This window comes from Thamnophis elegans, chromosome 4 (assembly GCF_009769535.1).
Source record: "Thamnophis elegans isolate rThaEle1 chromosome 4, rThaEle1.pri, whole genome shotgun sequence".
In the NCBI taxonomy this organism is placed as follows: Eukaryota; Metazoa; Chordata; class Lepidosauria; order Squamata; family Colubridae; genus Thamnophis; species Thamnophis elegans.
This window is the reverse complement of record NC_045544.1, coordinates 21079226-21099959: the sequence shown is the minus strand read 5'-3', so window position 1 is coordinate 21099959 and position 20734 is coordinate 21079226. Positions and strand designations below refer to the sequence as shown.

The 20734-nt window shown below is 38.1% G+C and overlaps 1 protein-coding gene across 1 annotated transcript in view; it reads left to right on the top strand.

Annotated features, from left to right (window-relative positions):
* Window positions 1-20734, top strand: part of BACH2 (BTB domain and CNC homolog 2) — a 201838-nt gene that overhangs the window by 91260 nt on the left and 89844 nt on the right. Inside the window, exon 2 of the mRNA XM_032217059.1 lies at window positions 18237-18379. The gene's annotated coding sequence lies outside the window, so the exon portion shown is untranslated. The remainder of the gene's footprint in view (window positions 1-18236; window positions 18380-20734) is intronic.

The following is a 20734-nucleotide window of genomic DNA, read 5'->3' as shown; positions in this document are numbered from 1 at the left end:
GGGTTGCTGCTGGCATTGCTGCCGGTTCAGTGCCTCAAAAAAATGTGCGTACTTTTGCAAATAAAAAGGTCTGCACATGCGCAAAACCTTAAAAAATGAAAAAAAATTCCACTGAAAATTGTTCTGTGCATGCGCAGAACTGAAAAACAAGATGGTAGATTCATAGGAGAACTGATTCGGGGGCGTGGCAGGCATGGGTCGCTGCCGGATCCAGCGACTCAGGCCACCAAGTTACTACCGGTTCAGCCAAACCAGTCCGAACCGGTAGGAACTCACCTCTGCCTGTTGGTCCTGCAAGATCCTCAAACAGAGACTGGATGCACATCTCTCAAATATGGTGCATTGAATCTTACCTGAGCTGGATAGGTTGGATTACATGATTTCCAAGAGCACTTATAGCTGTAGTTTCTATTCTTCCTTTAAGTAAGGAGGATAGTAATTCTTTTAGCTAAATTCCCACCTGATGTAAATACTGAAAGGGAGACTGTATTCATCAGAATAATAAGGGCTGGGGAACGGAGACAGGCTGTTAATGGTAAACTCTTTCTCTCTGACTTATGAACCTCCTGTACTTCTTTGGTTTCCCCACAGCTGCAGTTTACATTATTTTAGAAAACTAGAGCTATTATCTGCATTTAAACAAAGAATGTAAGATTTAATTTGAGCCATATTACACGACAAACAATAATTCTCTGGTTTTCATCATTCATTTTCCCAGGTAAATCAGCCTGAAAAAGTACCAATGATTAGATAATTACGCAGTATGTGTAACTATTAACATGGGCATAAAATAAAACCCAACAACCTCAAGATGCATGAATTCTTACCACATCTATGTAAATAATGTTGTGGTGAGAAACTTTCTTAAGATGATTTGTCTGCTCATCACGAAATTGGGGGGGAGGAGAGTGGCCAGTTAAAAGGTTAAGATTGCAGCTGCGGTATAAACAAAGATGAAAAAAGCTCCACAGAAGTTCTGTAGAATTTTGCAAATCGAGGGAAATGAGCTCAGTTATGACGGCAGTTGAGCTTGTGGGAAATGGTTTGCTAGTAATGTCATGTTAGTCTTGAGGAGTTAAGATGTCAGTGAAAATTTTTCTGGCTTTTCACATGCAGAATAAACTAGGCTGCATCAGAGGAGACGCTTCCTGTATGGGCAGTCCAACTTGACTGGGAAGCTCTGTAGTGTATCTTAATGAATATTTCAGTTTCTTATCAGGGGAATATTTTCTTCTGTAGAGCATTTGCAAAAAAAAAAAAGAAAAAATTCCACTCAGAATCATTTTTTAAAAAAAAATATAGAATATAAGTAGCTGCTACTCTCACAATTAAGCAACCAGGTATCAAACAACAAAATTAATCAACTGCTTATTTCTTTGTGCTTTTTGCTGCTCCATCATTGGAAAATATGTGTGTTGGTAGCAGAAAGTAATATAGGAGTTTCAGATTGTCACTTAGCCATATTTTTAGATGCTGACTTTAGAGTTTAGTATGTTGTCAGTGGAAAAGTATATCATAACTCTATCTGTTTTAATTAAATATCCATACCATCATATAAATTGTTGGCGTGGTACTTTTGGATGTGGGAGAGGGAGAGAGAAAGAGGGAGAGGGAGGGAGGGAGAGAGCAGAGTAAGAGAGCGGGAGGGTGGGAGAGAGAGAAAGGGATTTTTATTTGATGTTGGGAAGATCCCAGGAAATGATCTTTTTCCCTGCGGTACAATAGCAATGAAAGCAGTACTGGTAGACTTCTGTCCAATAGCAGAGGTGGGAACACATATTTGCAATACTTACAGTTTTCCTAAATCCTTTAAAACATGGAGAACATGAAGGCTAAGACCCTAACACTGGGAAGATTAGTAAAAGCTTCACATGGTTCAGATGAATATGCTTGAATCAAAATGGCCCTTTAAAAGTGAGCGTTTACAGAACTTACAATGAATCTGCTCTCAGAAATGTAGGTCAGCCAGTGACCCTGCAATTGAATGAGGCAGCAGTTTAATAGCACAACTGACAACTCAGCACCAGTAAACCTCACAATCTCCAGGAAACTTGTCATGACAAATGTAAATACAGTATATCCTGCATTTTCCTGACTGACTTTTTTTTTTCAATTGCCACAGCAGAAACCACAAACTGTCAGAATGAAGTCCTCTTTCCTTCTTCCTTCATGTCCCCAGAAGGAAATGGTTTGCAACATTTCTTAATTTGTTGTTAGGATACCTGTGTGTACCTGGCAGAACTTTTGGTAGTTTCAGTGACTGTTTCAAAATAATTCAAATGCAGCAACTTTTTTGGATAATTGTAAAATGTTTGGATTAAATTCCAGTGTCTGTTTTATGTGCTACGGAGCAGTGGGAAGCTCATGTCTCTGGTTTTATGCACATGTGTGATAGAATAGAAACCAATTGTGAGTATTGGGCATTTGTCTTGGTGTGGTTTGCACAATTATAAACATGTTTTTGCATTTAATGATTGATCAACATGCAGAAACATGGTTTGTGTTATTGAAATAATGTATAACAGTTGTTCACACTGGAGAAAATCTGTCACAGAAACATCTGTCTTGATTTTACCATTCTCCGTCAGATAACTAAAAATGGTTAAAAAGAATTTGCAGCAGAATATTTTGTATCCTGAGAACATTTTTTTTATATTCCTTCAGCCTGAACAAAATTCAGAATTTGACTGTTTAAAAAATGATATGGATAACCAGAGAAAACTAAATGCTGTATTGTATCTGGATTGCAGACTAAGAATAACTCTAAGCCTCAAAAGAAGTGCCATCTCCTTCATGCAATAAACTGCAGCTCTTTTAATTGTAACTGCCAGTTTTGACCTTAAATTGCTCTCTCCAACCACAGCTGGTTCTGACTGTTTTTGAATTTCAGCAACAGAACAATGCAGTTGTGTGGTTAAAAAAAACTTTCACCCTGCATTTCTACTGTTAAAAAAGGAAGAGAATGTGCCAACATCTAGGAAAAGAAGACCCTGTCTGTTCCATTAATAGTGTCACCCTGATTACAGCTCCAGCTACTTTTCAAGATTTTTCCTTCTAGCAGAGATTCTATTGCAATCCAGTCTGGTACGTTTGGTAGTTGATGTACGGGCATCTCGTATTCCTAAGTAGATAGAACAAAGAGTACAAAGTATGTTTTTCCATCTAAGGATACATGTGACATATCTGTTTTCCTAATCATTCTGTTGCAGAGTTATCAGAAATTGAGTACAGATGTCATCCTTGTGTCATTAAAATAAATAAAGTTTAGTGAGTTTCCATAGGAATAGTGGGGTCATATGTTGCTCAGGGCTGATTCTGATAACCTCTTCTGGGTGAGTCTCTTTGGGTTAGTTTGTGCCATTTACTGTGTCAGCTTAAGTCAATTTAGATGTTTGTTAGCAAAACTAAATGAGAGGTAGATAATCATGCCTAAAGCTGTTGGACGTTTTGCAAATAACTGTTCCTCAACATGTCTCTCGAACTCCAGGTTGGGAATGACTTTATACAATATTTTAGCGTGCCTTTTTCTAAACTACAATAACGTGTTTCAGAATATTTATATTTGGGTTCAATAAGGAAAGTTTCAGGGAAGTCATAATTGTTCTTTAACTTTTTCCCACTAACAGAGAAGTTCTGTGTGGATAAAAACTAGCATGGAGATATTTTAAAAATCTTCAGCAATCAAGAAAAATGATATTACAATAAAGACAAAGAAGTAACAAATAGAATGGTACATGAAGGACAACTATCATGCATGGACAGATGAGTACCTGTCCTTATTTTGACATACATACATACAGTACAGGTACTCACCAATCTTTGTAGAAAAAGCTGATATAACCAAAAATTTGTATTAGTCACAATTGGAGAAACTGCCTCATATACTTGTATTATGATTCATTAGCAGTATCTAAAGAGACCATTTTGATAGGGAATGTCAAGGGGTAGAAAAGCACTTTGAAAAAGATGCTGGTTATCTTTGAAAATATTAGAGGTGACTTTCAGAAACATTTTGCATAGAGTTGGTCTTACGTAACTCGGAAGATGCCTGTATTGTCCACTGAGCATGGTGTCAGCTTTCAGGAATCCTAGTTCTAGATATATCATATGTTCTGCTTCCATCTTAATTGGTAATTGTAAGGATTTAAACTCTGACCTCTACAATTGAGCTGTAACCTCTTCCCAATGGGGAAGGTAACTCGCAAGCAATAAATTACAGCACAGAAAAGACAGAGGACATAATGAAATGTAAAAGGACGCAGCACACATGCAAAAATTCCATTCTCAGTTGCCAAGAAAAAATGTTTTCTCAAAACTCTGGAAGGCCACCGCCAGTCGAACTCTTACTTGGTATTGTCAAGAATTAATGTTTGTATTGCTTTCATTTACTTGTTTTTGGTTGGCCTGAGGATGCTTCATTAGTTGTTGGTGATAATCTCCCAGCCTAATGACTCATAGAGGATGGCTCATTTGGTATTGCAGTTTTTCTTCCTTTCATAAGAAAAAGGAAATGGCTCGCCTGTAACAATAGATTGTTTTTGACAGAGATTAAATGTTTTCATTTACTTTCACATTTATTTGTTTGCTTCTTTTTTCTTATTTGTATAACCACCAATCACACATATTTGAGTCTGGGTGGCTCCCAAATAGTTATAAACAATATAAAACAGCAAAGCCATACAATTTAAAAACAATATAAAAATATTAAAACTAACAAAATAATAAGTGAGATAGTGTCAGGCATGAAGAATCAGGGCCACATGTTAATTTACAGCTAAGATTCATTGCTCACCTAGTCAACAAATGTTCAGCACTAAAATCAACAGAATTCAAGAGGAGTTGGTCTTGAATCATTTGTGATGACTCTAGACTGATTCCACTCTTGACTCTGCCCCCAGGCTGTACCTCTTCTCCTGCATCTAGTTACATTCATTAGTAACAATCAATGCAGTTAGGGCACAGCCTCTGCCACACTCCTGGTTCCCTAGACCAGTGGTGGGTTTCAAAAATTGTTCGAACCTACTCTGTGGGTGTGGCCTCCTTTGTGGGAGTGGCTTGCCGCCCATGTGATCGGATATGAAGATGCCGAAGACACTTGTCAGAACCACCTTAAATTACGTCACACACAGCACTGGCATGCTTAAGAATATGATGTAAACTTGTTTTTTAAAAAGCATCTTTGGTTTGCGTTAAAACAACTTCAACACACACAATGTTCTGATTGCATTACAAACGCAGTAGTCATCCTTACCTTTCACAGAGGCACTGAGTTTTATAAATATGAGCATTATAGTGTAGAATATTCCTATCCAAGGACCAGTGGTGGGTTTCAAAAATTCTTCTGTAGGTGTGGCCTGCTTTCCGGGTCCACTGGTGGAACCTTTTCTAACCGGTTCGGTAGATTTGACGAACCAGTTCTACCGAATAGGTGCGAACTGGTAGGAACCCACCTCTGCCCTAGACCCATTGGCAAGGTCACATTTTCAGAGCCTTGCAAAATACCAGCAGGGTTGGGATCAATCTGATCATTGACGGAGGAAGGACGATGTTCCACGTGGCAAGGACCACAAAAAAAGGCTGTCTTCCTGGGCCCAGCAAAATATTCCTTAGCTGACAGGATCTGGAGCATAACCCTCCTGTTGCATCTGTTACGGTTGGGAGGAAGTGATCCTTCTAATAACCCAATTCCCCCAAAAGGCGCTTTATAAGTCATTACCAGCACCTTGAATGGATCCCTGAAGCAAACTGGCAACTAACGCAGTTTGGAGTGCAGGAGTATAATATGCACCAACTGCGGGGCAAACATTACTGCCCGTAAAACAACATTTTGCACCGGTTTTAAGTTTCCTCAGCTTCTAGTTGTTTAAAATGGCAGGTTTCAAAATTTTCAGTGAGAGTCTGTAAATTTTAAAAGTTATGTGATGTTATCATACTTGTCATATATCTAATTTACCAGACAATAACAAATCCCTTTAAGGAGCGGTATATTTTGATTGAGGGGGGATTTTTTAAAAAAAAAATTAAATTAATTTTTATATTAGTGCCACTTTTATTATGTTTCTCTATAAATAATGTGGCATTTTTTTAAAAAAAAGGTTGCTAAATATCAGTCCAACCTCTCAGGCAACATTCAGAAGTTTCTTACAGTCATGGTGTTTTCTTCTCAGGGTTCAGTGTAGTTGCCTCTTGTATGGAAAGCACGCCTGAGACAATTAAACACGGTTGCTTAATTCTATCATATGAACCCCATTCATGATAATTACATTGCATTATGGTTTTCCAGTGTAAAATCCAGTGAAAGACTTGAATTTGCACAACCAAATCTTTTTTCTAACATGTGCACAATAGTCTTCCCAAAGTATAGCTCAAGTTGTGAGCATGAAAAGGGTAAAATTGCTTCCTATTCTCCTGAGAAGTGGTTCCATCAGTCAGAGGAGTTAATTAAATGTGACACTGATATGTAAATTTTAATAAATACTGCACTTTTACAGCTTTAGAATTAATTATGGACAATACTAACACATTATTTTATGTTAGTTACCATATTTTTTGGAATATAAGGCACACCTTTTTCCCCTCAAAAAAGAGGGTGAAAATCTGGGGTGCGTCTTATACACTGAATACAGCATTTTTGGCCTCCCGAAACCCCATCCCCTTCACCAAAATGGTGGTGCATTTCTGCCCTCCCCAGCCCCCAGGAGCACTCTATAACCCTCCTAAAGGCTATTCATGCCCTTTTTTGGGGGGGAATGGCCTGTTTTCGCAAAAAAAAACAACGGCCATTGTTGGGAGGTCTGCAGAGTACAAAAACTTTTTATTTGCCTCTTCAAAATCTTGATGCGTCTTATACTCTGAAAAATATGGTAATTTAACCCTTAAGAGATGTGCAGACTCTACTCAGGTTGCTACTTCCTTTCTATTTATGTGAAAACAGAAAGCTGAGATGAAAACTACTGTTCCTTTTCTTCAGCCGTCTTTGTAACTCAATACATTGCCTTAGGTCTAATCTCCTGCACTCCTTACTTCTGCAAAGCTTTTCTGGACTACTTTCTTCCAATTGCAACCAGATGAAAATCACATTTCTCTTTCTAGTTGATCTACTGTTCCTCCCTCCGGCCTCCCCCCCATTTTAACTACTTAAGATATTCCATTATAACATTTATAACATTAATGTAGAGTGCCCCATGAAGAAACCTGTAAGGGTACATATCTGCATTTACATTGTCCTGCTACTTAGGTCTTATGCCCTGATAAATAACTCCATTTTACTGTACAGAACATAAGGCTGCTTGTTGTTTAAAATTAGATTAAATTCATGCATCAACACAGTGGGTTTCCAATTTTCCATCTCTGGGGAGCTTTTCCATCAAAATATGATGCATTAACTTATCCAACATAATACAGAACATTTTATGAAATAATTCTAGAATAAATATTCGGGACGCATGTCAGACTTTCATGCTTTTATTTTTCTGAGTGTACATTAGGATGTGCAGCAAATTATCCTTGCAGCTGCCCATTTCTGGATATAAATAAGACCTAAGTGGCAGATTATAGGAGAAGAGACACACACAAAAATTCAAAACAAAAATAACCCAACCATACTTTACTTTTCAATCATGACTAAATTGATCACATTTTATACAGATAGATACTTAAACCATTCACAACTTCTCATGGAGATTGGTAGTTATATTCAAGGTTTCTTTTGTTAAGAGAATTTCAGAAAGAAAAATAGTAACAATTTATGAGTATGAGTGGGATATTGGTTGACTTTTCTCAGGAAGTAAGCAGAGGTGGTATTCAGCAGGTTCTGACCAGTTCTGGAGAATGTATAGCATAAATTTTGAGTAGTTCGGAGAGCCAGTAAATACCACTTTTCACTGGTCCCGCCCCCATCCATTCTCTGCCTCCTGAGTCCCAGCTAATCGGGAGGGAATGGGGATTTTGCAGTAATTTTCCCCTGGAGTGGGGAGGGAATGGGGATTTTACAGTATATTACCCCACGCCACACCCATCCCACCACTGGAAGTAAGACTTAGTTTCTAGAACTAGTGTCTACGTATTTCATTTATTTATTTATATTTTTTATTTATAAAATATTTTATCTATGTTTATACATTATAATTCCCCGTGTTAGAGTAGCCAAGAAATTCTATCCGTATGGTACATTCTTTTTAGTCAAACAGACTTGCAAATAGCTGCAAAATTATAAAAAATATTTACATATAGGTTTTTAAAACAGTAGCAAAAGAAAAATGTAAATAAAATAACTAGATGATTCAACTGACTGACTCAGTGATAATTATTAGTTGGAAAAAGTAATTGATGACTCAGATGCTTAATGCTGTGGCAGCTTTTGTATTTCAGTTTCATATTAGCTTCTTTTTAGGAATAGTTTTTATTTGATAAAGTTAAGTTTATTTTGTACATCACTGTTCCGTCAGAAGAGCACAAGTAGCTTAGCCATAAACCAGTGAGAGTTTACTATTATAATTAGTTTAACAAAAGGACATCACTATTAAGCATGTGTCTTTCCCTTTATAGTTAAACTGAAAAAAATAAAATTTGAATTTCTCTGTCACACTACAAAGGAAACATGAGTCAGAAATTTACCACTTCTGTAATCTTAATTATTCCATTCAGGCTATATAAAAAAATGGTAAGTCAACTCAAAAATGCAAAATACTTTGCTGAATCACAGAGAAAAACAAAAGTACAGGTAATTGTATTTAATTAATAGTCTAAAACACATCTGGGACATCAAAATTGTTTGTGTGAAAAGTTGTCACTGTCTTGTGCCTTTAATTTTTGCATGGGAAAACAAATTCCTATGAATGATTAGTTAATTAGTTAATTCAGTCCTGGCATTTGATGGAATTTGTTTAAAATGTTACCAAAGGCCAGATATTGCTACACTTAATACAATTTTTGTTTTCCAAAATATGTTTTGTATTCATTTTATTTAAGTCAGTGATTGAGAATCAAGCCAAGCATTGGCAGAAACCTTCTTCAATCATGGTGTAAATTTCAGGAAGGGGGTGAACAAGGCATGTGCCCCTTCCTCCATTATTGGCTGGGCTGCTAAGCCAGCTTCATCACCAAACCGCCAAAACATCAATTACATAGTAGGATTGACCCACACCCTAGGTTTCATTTCCATAGAACTAAAAAGATGATTGAAACTTCATTTCTGTTGTTATTTATATTTTCACTAGCTACATGAAGAGTCTTTTGAATGTTCCTTATTTAGGTGCAGCAATCTCCTTCCACACCCCCTCTGGAAAATAGACAAGTCTCCAACAAAGTATTTGGAAACTTCAGTACAGTAGCTTACCTCTGCTACTGAGCATTTTATGCTTAAAGTCAGAATTTGATTTACAATATATTTAACTGCAGGAAGTCTGCTTCATCAGCACTGGAACCATTTCAAAATCATTCAGAGCTACTAGCAGGAATGGTATTTGCATAACCAAAGTAGCACATCTGTGAAAAAAAGTTGATGTCATCCATAACAACTAAACATTAAGCCAAATATATGCTTTGAAAATGATTCTGAAGAAGTGTTGTGTGTCTCACACAAGTGCAGCATCTCTGCTACTATTTAAAGCAGTTTTCACACAAAATCAGGAAAAAAAAGATCTGGCCATTTTAAGGTTTTGATTCATCACATTTTTAAATGTGCTCATTTTAAAGAAAAATAGAAACAAAGTATGCAGAAGATATTTGTAGAGCATAAATAAGTATTTTCTTAAGCCAAGTGCCTTAAAATATGTGAAAACTATCCTAAAAAGAGTGTTTCTAAAATGTTCTAGAATTTAAGAACTGGATTTTGTCATCAAGGTACTCTTCATAGCAATAAATAATTCCTTTCTTATAGAATTTACAAACAAATCAGATTATATCACATGAGGATGTAAGGACAACCAATGTCCCATGAATATACTTTGAAAGCCATTAACCGAGAAACATTCTACATCAACTAAAGGATTTTAGGACCAGGAATGATAATTCCATGAGATCTATCTAGACCACGGGTATCAAACATATGTCGTGGTGGTGTCACATGATGTATCATGACTTTCCCCCCCCCCCTTTGCTAACTGGGCATGGGTGTAACCAGTGTGTGACATATCCAGCCTACAGACCACGAGTTTGAAAGCCCTGATCTAGATGTTCAACTCAGGGCCTGCTTGCACCAATATGTCAAGTTATACAATTTTTGTTACTCTTTTCAGAAAAGGATCAATCGCTCATTTTCAATATTGTATGGTTCTCCTGCAGGGGTGGGTTCCAGCAGTCACTATTGCCAGTTCGCTCGTGGACGCACTGCACAATAAAAATTGTTATGTGCAGAAGCAAAAAACAAGATGGCGGCACCTCTGGCGCCCCCCCCCCCGGAGAACCAGTTCGGGGGCGTGGCAGGCCTGGGTCGCTACCAGTTCCAGTGACCCAGGCTGCCAAACCACTACCGATTCTGCCAAACCGGTAGGAACCCACCACTGTTCTCCAGTGAGAAGTTATACAAAAATTCAATATATTAATGTGAACTTGTTCTGCTATATTAGTATTTTATATTGTCCTGCTTAAAATTTGCACTGTGAAGGTTTTATTATATATTGGTAAGAATGGAAAAGACGGAGGTCTGTATGAATTAATGAACACTATTCATTTAATGTTTTCAATTAGAACAATAATTATATTGTTCCCATTGAGCCACTATTGTATAGCAAAATACTGTATATAAATCCATTGCCAAACAGTGGGGAAAAATTTACTGTGTTAATATTGAAGTAGAAATATTAGGAAACTGAAGAGCATTAAAAACATCTTTTGCTTGTTAACACTAATCTGTTGATAACCAGTATGTCACATGTAGAACAGAATCTTACAGGTACGCTATGATATTTTTGTGAATCATTACTAAACAGCTAATCCTGTTATTTCTAAGGCAACTTCATATTTTTATGAATGAAGTAAGCCATTTTTCTTTTAAGTACCTTAAAGGGATTATGGTACGTTATTTGGGTTTAAACTGGATTCAACAGGAAGAGTTACAGTTCTTTGAAAGGATAACTTAAATATTCAGGTGATGAAATATAAAAGGGCAATCTATTTCTATTGATATTCAGGTTAATTCTCAGATAATACTTCCGGTTAAAAATGGCAGGATTCCATAAAATGACAATAGCGTAACTATGCTTAAACTACCATTTTTTGAACCTCTTTACAATATATGACTGGTATTCATTCTATTATTCATTCTGGGTTTTTTCTGCAAGATTTAACACTCGTTTGTCAGGTGGCATTGAACAAAGAAATACTATGTACCAGACATTGAGCTGTTGTCCTATAACTTATTGAAACGAAATTATTACTTTTTAGCAAGTTCCTGTAAAGTACAGGTAAAACTCAAAAAATTTGAATATCATGCAAACATTCATTTATTTCAGTAATGCAACTTAAAAGGTGAAATTAATATATGAGATAGATTCATTACATGCAAAGCAAAATAGTTCAAGCCATGATTTGTCATAATTGTGATGATTATGGCTTGCAGCTCATGAAAACCCCAAATCCACAATCTCAGAAAATTAGAATATTACATGCAATCAATAAAACAAGGATTGTACATAGAACAATATCGGACCTCTGAAAAGTAATAAGCATGCATATGTACTCAGTACTTGGTTTGGGCCGCTTTTGCAGCAATTACTGCCTCAGTGCGGTGTGGCATGGAAACTGTGGCACAGCTGAGGTATTATGGAAGACCAGGATGCTTCAATAGTGGCCTTCAGCTCTTCTGCATTGTTCGGTCTCACGTCTCTCATCTTCCTCTTGGCAATGCTCCATAGATTCTCTATGGGGTTCAGGTCAGGCGAGTTTGCTGGCCAATCAAGCACAGTAATCCCATGTCATTGAACCAGGTTTTGGTGCTTTTGGCAGTGTGGGCAGGTGCCAAGTCCTGCTAGAAAATGAAGTCAGAATCCCCATAAAGCTTGTCTGTGGAAGGAAGCATGAAGTGATGCAAAATATCCTGATAGACGGCTGTGTTGATTCTGGACTTAATGAAGCACAGTGGACCAACACCAGCAGATGACGTGGCTCCCCAAATCAACACAGAATGTGGAAACTTCACACTGGACTTCAAGCATCTTGCAGTGTGTGCCTCTCCATTCTTCCTCCATACTCTGGTTTCCTTGGTTTCATTAAGCAAAAGTTGCTCCCATCGAAAAGACGACTGGACACTGAGCAACAGACCAGGTCTGTTTTTCTTTAGCCCAGGTAAGACGCTTCTGATATTGTTTGTTGTTCAGGAGCGGCTTGACAAGAGAAATACGACATTTGAAGCCCATGTCCAGAATCCGTCTCTGTGTGGTGGCTCTTGATGCACTGACTCCTGCCTCAGTCCACTCCTTGTGAAAGTCCCCAACACTTTTGAATGGCCTTTTCCTGACAATCCTCTCCAGGCTGCAGTCATCCCTGCTGCTTGTGCACCTTTTTCTTCCACACTTTTCCCTTCCACATAGCTTTCTATTAATGTGCTTTGATACAGCACTTTGGGAACATTCAACTTCTTTTGCAATTACCTTTTGAGGCTTTCCCTCCTTATGGAGGGTGTCAATGATGGTTTTCTGCACAACTGTCAGGTCAGCAGTCTTTCCCATGATTGTGATTCCTACTGAATCAGGCTGAGAGACCATTTAAAGGCTCAGGAACCCTTTGCAGGTGTTATGGCTTAATTAGCTGATTAGAATGGGACACTTTGAGCCTAGAATATTTCACCTTTTCACAATATTCTAATTTTCTGAGATTGTGGATTTGGGGTTTTCATGAGCTGTAAGCCATAATCATCACAATTATGACAAATCCCAGTTGAACTATCTTGCTTTGCATGTAATGAGTCTTATCTCATATATTAGTTTCACCTTTTAAGTTGTATTACTGAAATAAATGAACTTTTGCACAATATTCAAATTTTTCGAGTTTCACTGGTATATTCTGTTACTAAAGCATTTTTTCTTCTTTAGAAAGCCTGTGTGAGAATTCCTTTAAATAAATAGGGAGATACATCATGGTTTGCTATAAACATGCCTTTATCCACTGCTCTCAAAATTAAATGGAATAGTAAAACCCCTGTGACTTGCTGGACTGAATTATGCAGATAAAATTGTTCAGTGAAACTCAGGAAACAAAAATGATGGAGTCCTTGGTGCTCTTTGACCTTCGTTGTTTGCTTGTAGACATTCCATTACCCAATGGGTAACATCATCAATAGTTGTGAATGTGGAATTTGCTCCCTGTTTATATACAGTAACTTGCCCTGCCACTGTTGTTGGGCATTTCTTGTAGTAGTTCCTTACGTAGGGTAAAAAAGAAAACATTCAGCCATTTTGTTTTCGAAATGGCCTTTGAGATCCAGATGAAATTGGGAAACTGGCAGGCACCAAGGCAATGACTATTGGTCCAAAAGTGCCAATGGATATGGAGCAACGTATTTCTGCTTTAATCTAAAATTTTAAATTATTAATTTACATGGGTTTTATTACAAATAGGATAGGCAGGGAGAGTCACTAATGAAAGCATTGCATTCTCTTTTGTATAAAGCTCTGAGGAAAAGTTAATGCAGTTAGTCATTGGCTTACAACAGTTCATTTAGTGGCCTTTTGAAGTTACAACAGCAATGAAAAAAATGACTTATGACTGTTTTTCATATCTATGACTATGACATTCCCATGATCACATGATGAAAATTCACATGTTTAGCAACTGACTCATGTTTATGATGGTTGCATTGTCCTGAGTTTGAGTTTTTTTTTATTGGGATTTATATGCCGCCCTTTTCCCTGAGGGGACTCAGGGCGGCTTACAACCACAAGGTTGTAATCTTGGGGTCATGTGATCACTTTTTTCAACCTTCTGACAAGCAAAGTCAATGGGGAAGCCACATTTATTTAACAACCGTGTTACTAACTTAACAATTGCAGTGATTCACTTAGCAACTGTGGTAAGAAAGGTTGTAAAATGGGGACAAACCTCACTTAACAAATGTCTCACTTAAGAACAGAAACTTTGGGCTCAATTATAGACATACTTTTTTTTTACTTTCTTTTTTACTTTTACCTTTATTTGTATGCCGCCCTTTTCCCTAAGGGGACTCAGGGTGGCTCACAATTCAAAAGGGAGGGGGAAACAACAAATAATAAACAATACAGCATATTAAAAGAGAAAAAACGCAACAATCACACCATTCGAGTGGGGCTATAATCTTAACCCCAGGCCAGCCGGGACAGCCAGATCTTTACAGCAGCGCGGAAGGATTGGAGGGTGGTGAGGGTCCGAATCTCCACGGGGAGTTCGTTCCAAACGAACACATAAGTTGAGGACTGCCTGTAATGTGTCGGTCTAAAGTTATTTTTTCAGGAGAAAGTTATTTTTGCATGGTGGTTTTCCATTATTTGTGTTACACTACAATTTCCATCAATATCCATCATCTCTAGCCAGAACAGTTGATAGATACATATTCAGTTGATGAATGTTGTAATAGATATATCTGTGGGGCACCTGACTGGTTTTAAGAAAGTCATAGACTTTCGAAGGAAGCTGTCCAATTACTCTCCTGTAGTCAGTCTCTCCTTCCCCCCCACTCTAATTGTGAAGTAAGAAACTGATTTGCTTGGCTGGTAAATCATGTTTTTCACATGTATGACTAGGTTTGCACTTAGCTAGAATAATATTTCTCATAGTACTGCAATTTTTACCATGAAAAAGAAGTGATTTCTGTCAGCTACTCTTACATTTCAGAATGGCTGTATAAAATAGAAACACGGATTCGGCTTAGAGGAGACACTACTCTTGAGCTATGCCTTGGGACTTGGTTAAGTTACAATTTACCCTAGCATGACCTCTTGAGCAGAGAATTCCAGCTTTCATTTTATTGATCATGTGTTAAATTTGATATGCATTGGCTTGCTCAGTGCAGTGCAGTGCAGAGATATCTTGGGGACACAGGGACAGAATTGGAGAGTGAAACATTTGCAATAAGGGAATGCGCTGTTTGGGATTCAATCCCAGGCTTTTACACCAGTGAACATCAGTCATCCTTCCAAGAACATTGTATGGCTAGTTCTCAAGTTGTAAACCTCCTGTGCCATATTACCCATCTCATAAAATAGTCTCGTGTTTTTAAAAAGGGATAGAGAGAAGAATGGCTGAAATCTGTCTTTTTGTGATATTCCGAGTCTGCATAACATAACTTTACATAAGCCATAATAATTAAATGGTTTTTTAATATTTTTATGTCTTTAATTGTATTCTGTGAATTAGATGAGCAGTTTCTAAATTTGATGTACAAATCAAATCAAATCAAATAAATATAACTTACATCTTAAGTCTTTTCAACAGGTCTGCTACATCAAAATAGTGCAAACTTGCACCTTCCCTTAAGCTCTGAGAGAGAGAGCTGGGATGTAACTTATCCCCCTATGTGTGAGGTTTTATATGACTTCCATCATCCTTCTTGGAGGGAAGAGGGGACAGTTTATTTTTACACAATATACAGTATATCCTGTGAGGTATTTTTACTGCCTCCTGGTGGTCTATATAGATATGTAGTATGCTTACTCTTAATTGAACACAGTTATGATAACAGCAGATTGATTGTTATGATTATTTTCATTTTCTAACTACATTGCAATCAAAATCCCAATGTATGGCTTGATTTGTAGAGGGGGAAAATTACATGGCCTCAAAACTACTAAACAGTGTGTCTGTTATGTGAACTTGGCTATATATGTATAGCTAGGATGCAGGCTCACCATATTTATGACTACCATGTGGTGGACAAGACTTCCCTGACCTGATGTGTTCCAGATGTGTGGAACAGAAACTTCCAGAATTCAGTCAGTATGCCCTGTGCTGGTTAGCCCAATGCTGCTGTACTATAGATGTGTGTCTCTTCCTATTTACCTCTCTTTCATTCTTTCAATTTTTTTTGAACAATTGCAAATTCTTGAAAACAAGCGGAACTGTGTTTAAAATCTTCTAGCCCTTTTTTGAGTCCTGAACTAAATACTTCACTTGTCTTTTCTTTTTAACAAGATACTTAATAGTTTGCAGATGTATTGTTTTTACCATTCTGAGAACAGCTATACAGAGAGAACTCTTTTCAAAGCAGCTTTTATTTTTATTATCCCATATTTTTATTATCCCTATCCCATTTGTCTTTAGGGCAGAATTTTCCTTTTCTAGTCCAGCTTTTTTCCTATACTTTATTTGTGAATTAAACAGGCATTCATTCTAAGAAGGACAAAACCAAACTGTGATTTTCATAGAAATTCTATTCTATTTAATATTTTCCAGTATTAATTATCTAGACAAACATAATGGTTTTATTGCTGTGTAATTATTCTTCTCTCAGTCACATTTTTTTCCTCTTTTTGTTGAGTTCAATTGCTCAACAAGCCAAAGTGATGTCAGAATGACCTCAGACATATCAGATCATCATGGTTAGGTTAGGTTTGTTTTATTTATATGCCGCCCTATTCCGGGAGGGACTCAGGGTGGCGAACAACTCAAAGGGGGAAAGGGAACACAAAGTACAATACAAGTAATTAAAACAATCAAGAATCACACAGCCACACAAGTCAAGGGGGGAAGGGAACTCATCATCCCCAGGCCTGCCGGCATAGCCAGGTTTTGACGGCTTTTCGGAAGGCCTGGAGAGAGGTGAGGGTCCGAATCTCTGCGGGGAGTTCATTCCAAAGGGCTGGAGCTGCCACAGAGAAGGCCCTCCCCCGGGTGATAGCCAGATGGCATTGGCTGGTAGACGGAACCCGGAGGAGGCCGACCCTGTGTGATCTAATGGGTCTTTGGGAGGTAATAAGTAATAAGTAATCATGCAAACAATGCAATATTTGCATCAAGGCATTTGACACAGGCATAAAAATTGTTCATTTGCATTATCACAATCATATCTTTCTCTTTCCTTAAATCCAACCCCATCCTGATGCTCATTCCATTGCTCCTTTTATATTTCTGTGTAATTTTCCCTCCTCTGACCATTGTTTTTTCCTCTTATGACTGAATCTGGATAATTACCATGACCTAAGTGGAGCGGGATAATATCTAGCAATTCAGGCTTACTTAACATAGCGAGAGCAAAGAAACAGAAGGAAATGGAATAAAAGCTAAATAATTTCAGAAGGGATAAAAAATGAGAAAAAGACATAAATATTTTCTGGAAAATGCCAAGTAATTTAGGCTCAAATATGTTTTATTGGGTTTTAAAATATCAAACAGAAGCCAAAGTTTCTTTTCTTCTCATATAGATGTATTATCCTTTTGCAGAATATTTTTATATCTAATCTACACCTAAAACCCTGAATACTGTATAGTTCAAGGAAATGTATCTGCTAATTCTGTGGCTATAAGTAACAGAGTGTTATGCCTGAATGAGCTGTAACAGAGAAAGTATCAATTTCACCTTAACCATTAAGACTTTCAATAGACTTAAATCCACAATTAATTTGTAAACATCACATAATGAGAAATCATAATATGGATAAGACATGCTACAACAATGCATCATGAATTTTCCAGTTAGATGACTGACGATGTGGAAAAATGGTTGTATGAATTATGTTGAAATATTATTGGATATTAATAACTTTAATGTATTATTAAAGTTTATTTCACTTTATTAATTATTAAATTTATTGCTGCTCCTCTTTCCATAAAGTGACTCTTGTTATTGAAATACTGTATACTTCAAAATATTATTAAAATCTCCTGTATTCATATACTTGCAAATGTCATTTTGAAGATGCTGAGGCGGGATATTCAAACGTATACTGGCTATTTCGTTCTTTTTTTACGGTCTCTCTCTGTTTTTATCTCTATATTCTGTGTCTGTACAGAGCGGCATTTTTAAAATTTTCTATTGCTAAACTACAGATTCAGCTTTTGCAGATCACAAATGGGTAAGAGGAAAGCCATATTTTTAATTGAAGATAAGTTTGGCATTCTTGAGCATTTTATTGAAAAGACTACCATTAACATATCCTGTAAATGTAAGTTCAATGAGCAATCTCTTTAATGAAATTACAAGCATAGATTCAAAATCTAGGTTTATTGCATTACCTGTATGTCGTATTAATTTGATGTTATTTCAGGGAAAGTAAAGGCAGAGAAAACTATTTTTTCTTAATACTGTGATGTTGTATTTTGTATTTTAGATTGCTGAACAGCCAGAAGATCGTCCTGTGAATTTTTCAGGGTTCATATCTTCATGGATTTCTGTAATCAATTAATTTCTCCGTATATCCACTTCCCTGTTTCTTGAGAGTATTAGCCAGCACAGATTCTGGGAAAATTACATGTAAGTCCTACCTTTGGTTCCTGTTTTATTAAAAAGAAAGGGGTTATAGAAATAAGCTTTTTCTTAATGGGGAGGGGAAGGGAACTCAATAATCTCTGTAGTTCCTGTGAAAGCATTTTAATATGTAATTGATCAGTTAGCATTAAGCTTTGAATAAATTAAATCTGAAGTTCTGTTACTGTTTCTTTAAAACTAAATGGAGTAGTTTTGTCATTTTGTGAGATTCTTGAGTACTTTTTTCTTTGACAACAAAGCTTAGAAGCAGGAATTTTATTAAGCCTTTAGGTTTTTTTTATATATATGTGAAATTACTTTGGATTTTTTTTTAATGTGGCATAGTTTGATACGGAACTCTTATCCGATATATTTCCTTATAAACATTTCCATATTAAGTTATAAATTAGGTTGATTTAGAGAACCATGCTTTTACAGTTTATCCATTTATCCATTCATTCCTTTCATCGACAGTGGAGTCCTTAAGTCATTGGCATTTTAAGGAAATCAGTTTTGAATTTTGCAGAAGCCTGGTAACTGAGAACTTACAAGATGACAATTTTGACTATATCTTGACAGACGCTCACTGAATTCATGTATGTTTTTAAAAATTTAAAACTCCCTAAATGGGTTGCACATTGAATACATTTGGAGAAGTAACCTCATTCTAAAATTCAAGTGGAAGCCCCCCCTTCACCCCTCACACATAAATTAAGATTTTGTTTTTTAGTTTTATAGCCCAACAAAATTATTTTTTGAAATATCACAGGTGGATCTGAAGCTCTCCATTTTCCTGGGTGCTGCTCTGGAGAGTCCAAGTATGGGTTAAATACAGCCAATCTGCCCAGGACTGAATTGAAACTTTAAGCGACGCCTCTGATGCTGGCTATTCTTCAGATTTTTTCAATTCAGCTAAGTCCAGCGGATGCACTTCCAGTTTCTCTTCATTCCTAATTGACTGCTTGGACTTTCTAATTGTCTATTTACTTCAAGAAGATTCTATTCTACTTCCTGATTATTGGAGCAGGCTTGGTGAGTCTCTCCCTTGAATTTAATTCCCTGGTTCTCACCAATTTCAGGCTCTCCGGTGTACTGGGTTCGCTCGGGCGCCGTGAGGCTGCAGGCAGCTATTGGGGAAGGTGCATGGGTCGGAGTCACACATGGTGGCAGCCATTTTGAGAGTGCCGCACATGGCGGTGGCCATTTTGAGAGTGCCGCACATGGCGGTGGCCATTTTGAGAGTGCCGCACATGGCGGTGGCCATTTTGAGAGTGCCACACATGGTGGTGGCCATTTTGAGAGGATAAAAGTTCCGGCCGCCACTTTGTTGACCTACTTTTGCCGTGAAAAGCAGCTACAGCAGCCTGATTGCCTGTCTCTTGCAGGTCGCCGCTAGAAGCCTTCCTGTCCGGTCTTCTGGCAGGTTTGCCTACTCACAGCTCCTCCATCACACTGAGGGCGGCAGCGGAGGTTGATAGCCCACGTGGTCATGCCCCACATTAATTGACCTGCGTGAGTGCTGGGAGCTTGGAGCTTGCACCATTCTCCTTCAGAATCAAAGGACTGCTGAGCTTTGCTTGCCCTTGCCTTCAGTGTCTCTGCACCAGAGTGCTAAGGCTGTTTGTCTGAGGTGGTGAGTGGGGGAAAGTTTCCTTTGAGGCCTTACGTCCCCACATTTAATCATGGCAGACGGGGCCCCTGAGGAGCAGCAGGTTGGTCCTTCCACCAGCAGGCTGGCAAGGCAGCCAGGAAGGCCATCAGAGCAAGCAAGCCTTACTCTAGGCAGGGGACTAAGCAGAGTTCGGGCCTAGACAGAGATGCTATTAGATGCCAGAAGGCCTTAGAGAAGCAATTTTCTAGGGCTCAACTACAGGCCCAGACAGCCGGGCCTGCTTTCCCTGGGGATCACTCACCCGGGGTTCAACCTGGTCAGGATCTTCCAATGTTAGAGAGTGAGGATGAAGGCCAGGAATTATCCTCTACTGATTCCATTGCAATGGCAGGCTCCCCTGGGCCATCTATGGCCAATCGAACAGACCTCTTTGTATATCAGTCTGAACTGGAGGAGGAACTGGTCACAGTGGGGACCCTTGCACCCCAACAACCGGTCATTCAGCCCCCACCCGGAGCTCATCCACCAGAATATAGGGGACCAATCTTTCCGTAGAAATGCAGGATGTCATTGCCAGAGCCATTTCCCAAGGGATAGAGGCTGGCATGTTGCAACGGGCCAAGTGCCCGTGCAAATCACACCCACTCTCGACACCAGGGCCTTCACAAGAAGTGACTCAGGCACAGCCCCCTTAGTCATCACATTCTTCCTTGGCCAGTGAGGATTCTGACTGGGAGGAGGACCTTGGT